The sequence below is a fragment of the Pleurodeles waltl genome, chromosome 6 (genome assembly GCF_031143425.1).
Source record: "Pleurodeles waltl isolate 20211129_DDA chromosome 6, aPleWal1.hap1.20221129, whole genome shotgun sequence".
NCBI lineage: Eukaryota > Metazoa > Chordata > Amphibia > Caudata > Salamandridae > Pleurodeles > Pleurodeles waltl.
Genome location: NC_090445.1, coordinates 423,150,581 through 423,162,612, shown reverse-complemented (window position 1 = coordinate 423,162,612; position 12,032 = coordinate 423,150,581).

The following is a 12,032-nucleotide window of genomic DNA, read 5'->3' as shown; positions in this document are numbered from 1 at the left end:
TTAAAAGGAGGCACACCATTGCTTCAATGGGCTTCAATGTGCTTTGCAGGATTAGCGTCAACATGTTTTGCGCTAATCCTGCAAAGTGTCAAACTAGCTTCAAAAATGTTGATGCTAGATCCCTAACTACCGCCATGGTGAGCCGTATGTTAAATATGGCGCACCTATGGTGGTGTTGGGAGGGTGCTAGGGGGTGCAAGAAAAGTGGCGCTACATTGGATACAGCACCACTTTTCCTAAATTTGGCTCATAGTTTTTTAGGCTTTGATGAATGATATACTTAGAATGAGATATTTCTGGTCAAATTGAACAGAAAAATATATCTGTCAATTAAAATTAATTAAAATGACAGAGGTCACCTTTTAGTATGAACCATAAAGTTTTAACGTTTCAAAGAAATAAAAGTAGGGAAATGACCACAGACACACCTGGACTAGAACCCTCAACTTTTAGTATGAGGGTCTGTGACATTATCCATGATGCCACTGATGACTACTTACTGTAGTCATTGCATGGAGAGACCATTACAATACCTATCTCTCTCTCTCTTCATTAGGGGATGGAAGAGAGAGAGAGAGCCAGGATTGCAGGGGGACCCTGAAGGCCCCCCCGGTCCTAGCTGGCTCCCCACATCCTGTGGGAGCCGGCATTGCTCCTCCAAGCAGAGAGCTGCTTTTAATAGCAGCTCCCTGCTTGTGGGAGCAATGTTTTCATCTGTCTTCCCCGCACACCTATCTGCGTGCAGGGAAGCCATATGAAAACTCTTATTTCTGCAAGGGAGAGCTGTTTGACAGCTCTCTCTTGCAGAAAGTGGACTTTGTTTGCTTTGCAAAAGCAAACAGCTATGTCCCAGGGGTGGGCACCCCCGGAATATAGCAGGAGCCAGCCCGAGGGCCTTCTGTGGCTCCAACGACCTGGGGAGGTGGTGGTCCCCGGGGCTTAGGGGTCTGAAACGGACACCCTTCACTTTTTTCTTGCATCCCCGAGGGTGGCGGTCCTCAGGGCGGCGGGGGAGAGGGTGGGGAAGCATGCACCCTCAACATTCAATTGCATAATAGCCCCGGGGAGGTGGTGGTCCCCGGGTCTGCAGGGGGGGGGGGGACGCCGCGGGGCTCCCTCGCATCATTTTGGATTAAAGCCCCAGGGAGGTGGTGGTGTGGTTACCAGGGCAGCGGGGGCATAGCCCCCCCACATTAATAAAGCCCCAGATAGGTGGCAGTCCCCGGGGCTACGCCACCCACTTGCATTAAAATGGGAATGTCCCTGGGACTTAGCCCACCCAGGGGCTTCAGAATTAGCAAGCATGGGAGCCTGTGCTTGTTTTTTTTGTAAATCGTTGCCAGATCTATGGATCTGCCGTGAATTGCAGCAAAAAGTTTTTTTTAAAATGCTCTTTAGATTTGGGGTGGTCCCTCTGTGACACCCAGTACCAGAGCTAAGGGATCAGGGTGACTCTACCCTGGCCCCTTTTGTTTTTTTAAAAACTCTTTTCTGGGACTCGGCTGAAGCCGAGTCCCAACATGATTACCAAACTTCGTTGTAAAAGTGTTGACAGCCAATCAGATCTCAGCACGAGATCGGGAGGCTTTGCGAAGCCTTCACGTCCCCAAATATACAAATTAGGATTTTCTTTAATTTCTCCAAAACTACTGAACGTATTTACACCAAATAACAAAAAGGGTTCTTTCTGGAACAAGAACTACCTTTCTGCAAAATTCGGTGTAATTCAATCCAGCAGTTTGGGCACAATCGCTTTTCAAAATCCTGATGGAAAAATGAATGGGGAAATGTGCTTTGCCCCCCCCCCTTTTCTCGGCCCCCGCTTGACGGATAACCCCGAAACTTTCAAGAGAGCAGCTGCAGTGACCACCTTTTTTTGGGAACATTTCTTGAAGATTCACCAAACGGCGCCAAAGTTATTAGCAAAACGAATAACACTTTTTCTATAGAAAATAGGTCCTAACTATAAGTACCTTGTGGCGACCGGGTCATATATATATATATATATATATATATCAGGAAGGAGTCCATTTATCCTGAAGGTTACATTACATTATTCAATAAGATAAAATGTTATTTGTTTTCCCATTTCTTTAGGTTTCTTCAGCGTCAAAGCCATGGACTATGGGCTGCAGATTTAGGTGTCACCAGTATACACAACCTACAATCATGTGGATGCGTAGAACTTTGTAGGAGCGAGAGGAGTAGCCAGAAATCTATTCCTGTGCCTCCCAAGCCTCTACAGTCTCCCAGTCTGGCGTTCAGCAGCGTCGGCCTCGAGGACGGAGGAGCAGATGGAGGGGTGCGGCGGAGGCGGCAAGCAAGGTAAGTGTTTATTTATTTTAAATTTGATTTTTATTCCCCCCTCTCACCTCTGCGCACCGCCACAACCTTTCCGCACGCTTCGATCTGCAACTGGAAGAAACTGCAGCCAGAAGTACTCCCAAACTTGGAATGGCTCAACTAGATCAAGGACACAATGACAGGGAAGAATTCAGGATTCGATAGGTACTTTTGGAATTCTCTCTCTTTTTTTTAATATGCACATGTGATTCCAAATAAGCGCCCATTTTTTGCTGTAATCACAGGTAGCTGTGGGCTCCAGAGTACTCTTTTTATGCGTGCTCTCGGAGCCCGTAAAGAACCAGCATGACTTGTTGTGGGAGGGGCCAATGTGGAAGCCAAGTAACGCTAGACCGTATTATTCCCATCGGCCTGTCCAACTCAGGGGCCATGCTGGCTGCGTCACACTCCCAAATTTGGGATGCACTGCAGCATCCATTACAATAGAGGATCTGTGTGTGTGTAGGTACATGGTCCCTTTCAGAGTCTGTGTACTCCACAGCACAAACATATAATTTTGGCGTCTGGGGGACCCTTTATGGGTCCACTCACTTAGGCGTGGAAAGTCAGGGTACTCTCACCCAGTCCATTTATAGGGCCTTTAAGAATTTTCCAGGACACAGGGACTATGCCCTATGTCCTATGATGATGACTTCAAAAGACGTTTTCTCTTGCGGACAGCCAATTGAGTGATCAGGTCCGCACTCTCTAAAGACCATAATGGGCAACAGGAGAAGAAGCTGCCTCGTCCACTTGTATTCATGTATGCTTTTTACATTTTCCATCTGCAGATTGTCTTCGAACCCAGGTTTGAGACCATCCATAAACTAACAGACCAGCTACCAGTATTCTGATTGACAAGGTGCATGTGCATTTATGGGCAGCAACCTTTGAATGATTCTGTAAAACGTTATGACTGAAACATTCAGAGACATCCGCCTATTGGCGATAATTGTTTTTTATATTGTAACAAGATGGCTGACTGTGTAACTTGGCCCGACTATTCAGTATCATGAATAATAATTTTGCAGAATGAGTACAACTAGACCTATCGGTATGAGGGCGGGCAGAAGTTGTTAAGATGGTGGTAATGCCTGGTCTTAGCTATGCCTTTGATATGTTTCTGCAGCTGATACATAAATCTGTTCTAAGGGAGTATAATGTGAGACATTAATAAATTCATATGAGAGAGGATTTGCGTATGGTTGAAAATAGACAGGTAATACACCAATGCTCTATCCAGTGAACTGAGGTTGCCACTTACAGAGTCCTACTATCAAGCACACTTTTTGCAACAAGTGGAATGTAGAACCGTATGGGTGGACCTTGAGCAGCACATACTGGGCATCACACCACAAACACGTTCAATTTCTAAACTCCAGTACGCTGATACACAAATCTGTTCTAAGGGAGTATAATGTGAGACATTAATAAATTCATATGAGAGAAGATTTGCGTATGGTTGAAAATAGACAGGTAATACACCAATGCTCTAGCCAGTGAACTGAGGTTGCCACTTACAGAGTCCTATTATCAAGCACACTTTTTGCAACATGTGGAACGTAGAACCGTATGGGTGGACCTTGAGCAGCACACACTGGGCATCACACCACAAACACGTTCAATTTCTAAACTCCAGTACCTTTTTAATAGGCTTAACAGCCTATCCTCAAAGCAATGGAGGAGATATGGAAAAATGTGTATAAGAAAGTAGTACTGAACTGATGGCTACCCATGGTTACATCAATCAGCATCTGTGTGGCATAACTTTGGAATCATCATTAGAGGCTCCACAGTATAATGGAAGGAGTGGGCAAAGGTGTGTTGACACTTGATAGCTTGATGAAGAATGTATCTATAAAACCCTTAACTATGTTGAGAACTGAATTCTCCCCATCTTGCATATGTCAATACCAACATTTGGTACACTGCCTTTGGCACTGTCTACGTTCTACAGTCCTTCTAAAAGCTCAAATTCTGAAATATCTTGATGCTAGGTACAAATAGAGGGGCATGGTGTGGAATCTCTGTGGAGTACTCATATGGAAATATTTTGATGAAGACACTGAGAAACACACTAAGACACACTGGCAGACACAACTACAGAAAGAATTCAAAAGAGAAGAGTGGTGTATCCTCACAAGAGAGTGCCAGTTGGATTTTTCTAACTTTAAAATACTGCAATAGTAGTACTGCATACCTTTCCGGCTTTTCAGGGCTGGTATTTTGAACCACTCTACTTGTTAGAGGTGCAGCCTTTTTTAGGTGTTACTAATTACACATACTATGGTGTTGCCTTAAAATCTCACCTTATTGGGCAGTACACAGGAATATACTGACTGCTGTGAGTAAAACCGTTATCCCACAACCTGCTCACTTTACACTTATACAAAATTTCTCTGGGATAGTCTAGACAACAAGACATACCTATAGATGGCTATTTGGCTCACTGCCTATTAAGACACCGGAGGAAGCCCACAGTACACAAAAGGAAAGAATGGTTCTGCATCATTGGATCTTCGTTGACAGTCATAAACTTAGAATAATTCCATGTTGTCTGCGCGTTCCCTTGAACACCTTCTTCAACATAGCTTTAGGTTTTGTAAATAATGTCTTTATAGTGTTCATCACAGGAATTATTTTCTTCATAGTTGCAGTGTAGACTATCAGTGATGTATTTCCCTAGAAATGCTGTAGTAGTGTAGTACAAACAATAGTGGGAAAAGGCCCTTTTTAATATCTGCAACAAAGTTTCATAGACAGCATGATAGGAAAAAACAGCCTGATAGGCTAACACCAAAAGCTTGAAAATAAGGTCTGAACCTTTAAGGATCCCATAGAGGCCCCTTCCCACAATGCACTGCAGTGTCATTTTGCCTGAGTCAGTTCTTTTTTCCTGCCCCTTCAGGCAGGATCTCAGAACCTGTTCTGTCAAGTAAAAATATATTTTCTTGTTTTCCTATTTGCTGGAGTGAATTTTTTAAACAATGCCAGCTATCTTCACAAAGTTCCTTTCTTGTGACGGGAAGAAAGTGCCTTCAGATGCCCATAAAGTGTGTGTGAAATGTTTTATCCCCTCAACACATCACTAAAGGCTATAACATTTGTAAAAAACAAAATGTCAAAAAGAATGCTCAGAGGCCGGGAAGGGATCAGACTGCGGGGCTGGATGGAGGACATAACGGCAGAACAGGAGAGGAAGAAAAAGAAGAGAATGGAGAGATCTTCATCATATCAGTCTCCTCAGAAGAAGAAAAAGGCGGGTGCAGATTCCCACAAAAGGAGACCTGCTTCCAAAACGTCTTCTTCTCAACACCATCACCGCCACCATTCTCATTGACGTCATGCTTCGATGTCAAAATCTTCCCTGTCGCCGTCGAAAGGTTTGGCACCATCCTGTTCACCTTCCAGACAAGGATCAACATCGATGGGGCACCAGCGCTGTCACTGTTCGACGTCAAGATCGGTGGCAGGACTCACCTGAATGATGAGAACCTCCACGGCACCATCGGCACACTCTCAATCGACGTCACGATCCCATTGATCACCGTCAATGACCCTACAGTCAACATCGAAATCTCACCATTCGACATCAAAGTCACAACACTCGACGTCTATGCCTGGTACCCGCTCAACGGCGAAGAGACATAAGTCACCACTGAGGGCTAGATCTATGCATAAAAGACCTTGCATGACGTCAATGACACCTCTATCAACGTCAAGAGATTTTCATAAAGAAATTTCTTCCTCCTGATCTCACTGGTCAGGCTTGTCGCAACGTTCAGACCCTCCATCACCTGAACAAGACTTAAGCCTACTACCAATACGTCCCGTAATACCACCTGAGGACAGGTTCATTTACAACCACTTAGTCTATCTCTGGTAAGACAATCCACCAAATCAACCTCTATGTCCTTAATTAGAAAATGGAAGGCGCCATTACCAGTCAATACGCCACCTCTAAGATTGGTATGACCTAGGTTAAGGACTTCATCCTGAAGGTTCAGATCACCGGATTCTGCTACGACCTCTTATACCCCAACTTCTCCAGCACCGTCTCCAAGAAGGGTTTCATTGGTGGATGACATCTTTATGTTCCCAGATGCTCTAGTAAGGGAGCCTCTATCTTAAATATACAGAAGGACGCCCCTCAGCCATCAATGACAGTCATATTGGAGACTCTTCAACCCAGGACTTCTACTAGACTTCTTCTACCAATGCTACCAGGTCTCATGGAAAGAGCCCAAGAAAAGTGCTTAACTCCAGCCATAGTTAAAGCAGCAACTCTAACGCTACTTAAAAAATATAGACCTCGGCAACAGGATCCGGACTTCCTTAAATCCGATCCAAAACTGGATTCAGTTATGGTGACAGCAGTAAGAAGGAGGCATGCATTTGCTCCGGGAACGACAGCCCCACTGGACCATTAGAGCAAAAGGATGGATGTCACCGGGAGGAAAATGTTTGACACAGCTGCCACTCACCTATGCAACGCTGATTCTGCAGGCCCATTTGGAAGATACCATCAGGAAATTTGGGAGGGTATGAAATCAATCATGGATGATCTATCCTTCCACTATCCATAAGAGTATAATGAGATGGTTAAAGTGGAACTATCCGCCACGGCATTCTCTCATTGAATTTCACTTCAATGCACGTCTTGGCTATCATCATTTAAACCTGATGCACAATTAAAAATTGCCAACCTACCATTCTGTGGATCCCCTCTATTCAGCCAATACACAGAGGAGGAAATGCTCCACATGAAGAATGAGGCAGAAACACTCAAGACTGTCGGTTTAGAGGAACAAAAGAAGATTTTTAAACAATTTAAATCCAGAGACAAGCATACCTATTATCATAGGGTTCAAACCCCTAGATGGCCTTACCAGTACCAACAGCAAAGGAAAACGAAAAGACCACTCCAAATCAGGTACCAGAGGAAAAGATCCCCTGCACACAAGCCCTCGCGCACCAAGGGCAAGAATTCTCAGACAAAAAATGAGAAGTGTCCACCCCCTCCCCTGTTACCCACTCCTGTAGGGGGAGCGGTGCAATTTTACCTGGAAGAGTGGAGAACAGGCAAATGGGTACTAAGCATAATTCAGCATGGCTATGCTCTTTGCTTTTCAAGTGCTCCACCACCAGTCCCTTCACAGCAAGTTAATACAACCCATTTGGACGTACTCTAACAAGAGACATCTCTTTTATTGCAAAAGAAAGCAATAAAGTTCCTCAACATCTAAGTCCCAAGATATTTTCTACCCAATCAGTTTACTAGATCTCAGACTGCTCAACAAATTAAAAAAGAAGGAAAAATTCAGAATGTTATCTCGCCATCAAATATTCCCTCATATACGGAAAAATGATTGGCTTTGTGCAGTAGGCCTCCAAGACGTGTACTTTTACATTCCAATATTCCCATGTCCCGGACAATTCCTACAGTTTGTAGAAGGCTCTCATCATTATCAGTATGCAGTACTCCCTTTTGGCCTTAAGTCATCTCCTCAAACCTTTTCCAAATGCATGGCAGTAGTAGCTGCACAACTAAGAAGAAAAGGTATCTTCGTATATCCATACCTAGATGACTGGCTTATAAGGGCAGACTCAGTACACAAAGCAAAACAAACCTATGCTACAACAACATCTCTCCTGGCATCACTAGGTCTGCGGATCAATTCAGAGAAATCAGTATCAACACCAGCACAGAATCTAAATTTTCTGGGGGCAACATTGGACTCTCAGCAAGAAAAAGTGTTTCCTTCAGAAGAGTGTTATCTATACAAACAAAGAGTGCACATCTCCTAATTCAGACCAAAACAACGGTAAGACAAATAGCATCTCTGCTGGGGTCAATGGCATCATGCATTTCCACAGTCCCAAATGCACGCATGCATATGAGACCTCTCCAAATGTGTCTAAATAAGTGGTCCCAAAAAACAGATCTATGTGAAGATCAGATTCTTCTGACTACCAACGCTTGTCAGTCTCTCAAATGGTGGACCAACTCGTACAACCTCCTAGCGGAAGTCACTTCCAGAAACCAATACCAAGTCAAACAATTGTCACAGACGCCTCATTGACAGGCTAGGGCCCTCATATCAAACATCTGATGATTCAAGGCGTCTGGTCTCGAAAAGAATATCACATCAATTTGTACAAACTGAAAGCTGTTCACCTAGTTCTCAAAGCCTTGGTTCAAGCTCTCGAATCAAAAGATCTTCTGATCCAGACAGACAACACCACTATAATGTTAAATATAAGCAAACAAGGTGGATCAAGGTCAAGACAACTTTCCCTCAAGCTCAAACAATGTGGCACTGGGCTCTGGCAAGAGGGCATTCCATTACAGCCTTTCAGTTATCCAAAGCTCATTGAAAACGTCTACCTCTCAGACCAGACCTCCTCTCCAATTGCCAGGGCAAGATTCTACGCCCAACGATCCAATCATTGAACTTGGCAGCATGGCTCCTGAGATCACCCAGTACGGACATTTAAATCTCCCTACATATTACATAAACATTTTAAAAGAAGCCAAATGCTCATCCACAAGAGCATGCTATGCATTTAAATGGAAACGCTTCTGCTTATGGTGTTGGGGTAGAAACTATAATCCCATTACAGTGCAGGAGAATATCATCCTACCATATCTATTCTATCTAGCCAATCATGTCTTCGATTCTCCTCAATTAAAATTCCCCTACCAGCCATCACTGCCTATAGAAAAAGTCCAATGCAGCAATCTTTCTTCAAAATTCCATTATTTAAAGATTTCCTAGAAGGGCTCAAAAAGGTTTTTCCACCAATCAAAAGACCTTAACATCCTTGGGAACTGAATCTAGTATTGTCAAACCTAATGGGTCCTCCCTTTGAACCTATCCATAAAGCAATTTTACAACACTTGTCTTGGAAAACGGCTGTTCTGGTTGCAAACACCTCAGCTCATAGAATAAGTGAATTGCAAGCTCTTTCTTCCATAGAACCATTCACAGTTTTCACCACAACAGGATTGTACAATGCACACATCCTTGATATTTGTCCAAAGTAGTATCAGGGTTTCATATCAATGACTCTGTCATACTACCTACTTTTTTTCCAAATCCCACCTCTACGGTGGAGAGAGCACCACACAGCCTAGATCTTAAAAGAGTCCTATGATTTTATTTAGACAGAACAAAATCCATTAGGAACTATACTCATTTGTTCATGAAATATGGCTCTATTAAACAAGCTCTAGCTACTTCCAAACAATCCATAGCTAGATGGATCATTTCTTGCATCTCATTATGTTACCAAATGGCAAAGGAACCAATACCAGAAAAACCTAAAGCCCACTCAACTAGAGGCAAAGGCACCACGGCTTGGATGAGACATGTCCCTTTACAGGACATTTGTAAGGCAGCTACCTGGAGGTCGTGCACACATTCACAAAACATTACTGTCTAGACACTGGTACTCTAGCTGAGTCTCGAGGTAGACATGAAACATTGAGAAACCTTTTCAAATAGTTTATCTTGTCCTCTTAGATCTTAGGTATGGTCTTTAAATTATCTGGTTCCAAGTCATTTACTTGCGGACTCGTAGTATATGATTACTGACAGCCGCTTCAGGAGGTTCTCCATTAGCTTGCTATTCTATTCTAAGTTTCTGACTGTCAATGAAGATCCTACGATGCAGAAGGAAAAGTTACATACCTGAAGCCATATACGTTGAAGTCAAACACACTCCCTCCTTCCCGGCTGTCAGATAAATCAATATCCTGTGCATTCCGTAAAAAAGAACTGACTCTCTGAGGCAACCAGCACTGCACTGCCACTGCAGTGCATTGTGGGAAGGACTCTCTCTAGGGTCCTTTAAAGTGCAGACCTTATTTTCAAGCTTTCAGTGTAAGCCTATCAGGCTGTTTTTTCCTATCATGATGTATGTTAAGGACAGCCTTTTTCTATGGCAATGTGTTGCAGATATTAAAAAGGCCCTTTTCCCACTATTGTTTGTACTACACTACTACAGCATTTCAAGGAAAATACATCACTGATAGTCTACACTGGGACTATGAAAAAGGGATTCCAGTGATTAACGCTATAAGGAATTTTTTTACAAAACCTAAAGATATGTTGATGATGGTGTTCCAGGGTCTGTGCAGGCAGCACAGAATTATTCTAAGGTTATGATTTCAGTAAAGATTTCTACAATGCAGAACTATGGCTACAGGTATGTACTTTTTCCTTATCGGAATTGATGAGAGTTGCAACACATGGAAGAGTGATATAAACTGTGAATGATTTAGGTATTTTAGGCACATATGGGAGTCTTTATGGGAGAATACTGAAACTGTCTCAGAATCTAGTATCCCCAGAGAAGAACGCTTGTAAGATAAGTGATCTATACCCTCCTGGGGTCCTCTGTGGCTGACACCAATACAGCAGAATATTAGTCTGGGTGGGGATGTGAATTGAAAACCAGAGAGAACTTCACATACTTGTAACATCCCCTTGCTGGTCTGCTTATTTGGTTCAGTAAGAGGTTGATCACTATTGCCAGTCGATTCTATGTATCTTGGTGACATAATCACTTGATTTAGACGCTTAACATTTTTACCATGACCATTGCTTATTGTTTACTTCTAAGCTCTTGTACAAATACCAAATGAGTAAAGGCTTAAAAAAAGATGGATGTGCATTCACACACATGGGTGAGGCCCCTTTGCACTGGCTTCCTACCTATTCAATGATGGCCACAAGAGCAATCATTTTTTGTGGTATTGTAATAAATATGTAGAAATACATATAAAAAAGCTCTGGTAAACCCGGTGGCTGGCAGCCAGTGTCACACCTATCAGCTTTGCCAGTGCTTCTATATCACTTGTTTCCTATTCCTTGTGTACCTGAAAAACTTGTAAGTAATGACAAATCCTGAACAGCATGATGTTAGTATGCATTCGCTATTCGCCATTGCCACATAATCTACCCATGCCTAAAAAATAAAATCTGACCTTGTATGATTAGTATAATATAATGCTCATATAAAGTGCTCTAATGCCTTTGGGCCAAGTTATATATGAAAATGCAAAACAAACTCCCTACTATCTTTGAGGTTGCTCTGCTCTATATTGGTCTTCATGTGCTGCAACAAGTCTTTTCCTCTTCACATTACAGAGGCAAGGAAAACAACTGCAGGATATCCATTATTCCTCACCAAAGAGTGGATGCTGTGTCTCTCTTGCTAGTAGCTGATGCTTCAGAGTGAGAATCCTTTTTGTGGATGTCACTGCACGCCATAGGAAGATATGAATGCAGAGAACTCTTCCCTACAGTACATGTGAGGTATAAGGTCGAGCAGTTGAACCTATGGTATGGCAGCAGCGGGCTGCCAAATGTAGACTTGTCCACCATTTTTGCTGGCATATTTCCTCTGAAATGGCTCCTTAAATTTGGTGGCCCCTCCAATGTAATATCTGTGGGCAATGGCTCTGGGAAAAGGGGGTTCCTGGTGGTGGAGTCAGCTTCAGCTTATCCATTGGACTCTATTGTCCCATGCTGTAAAGGAGACGGAGGAACAAATATGAGGGTGCCCTCATCTAAATCAAGCCCTGTGTCGGGAAATCAGTGATTTGCTGTGGCACAGCTGAAGGAGGATGGTGTTCGTGTAAGCTCCTGAGGGGTGTCAGAGTGTCAGCGACTGCCCAATTG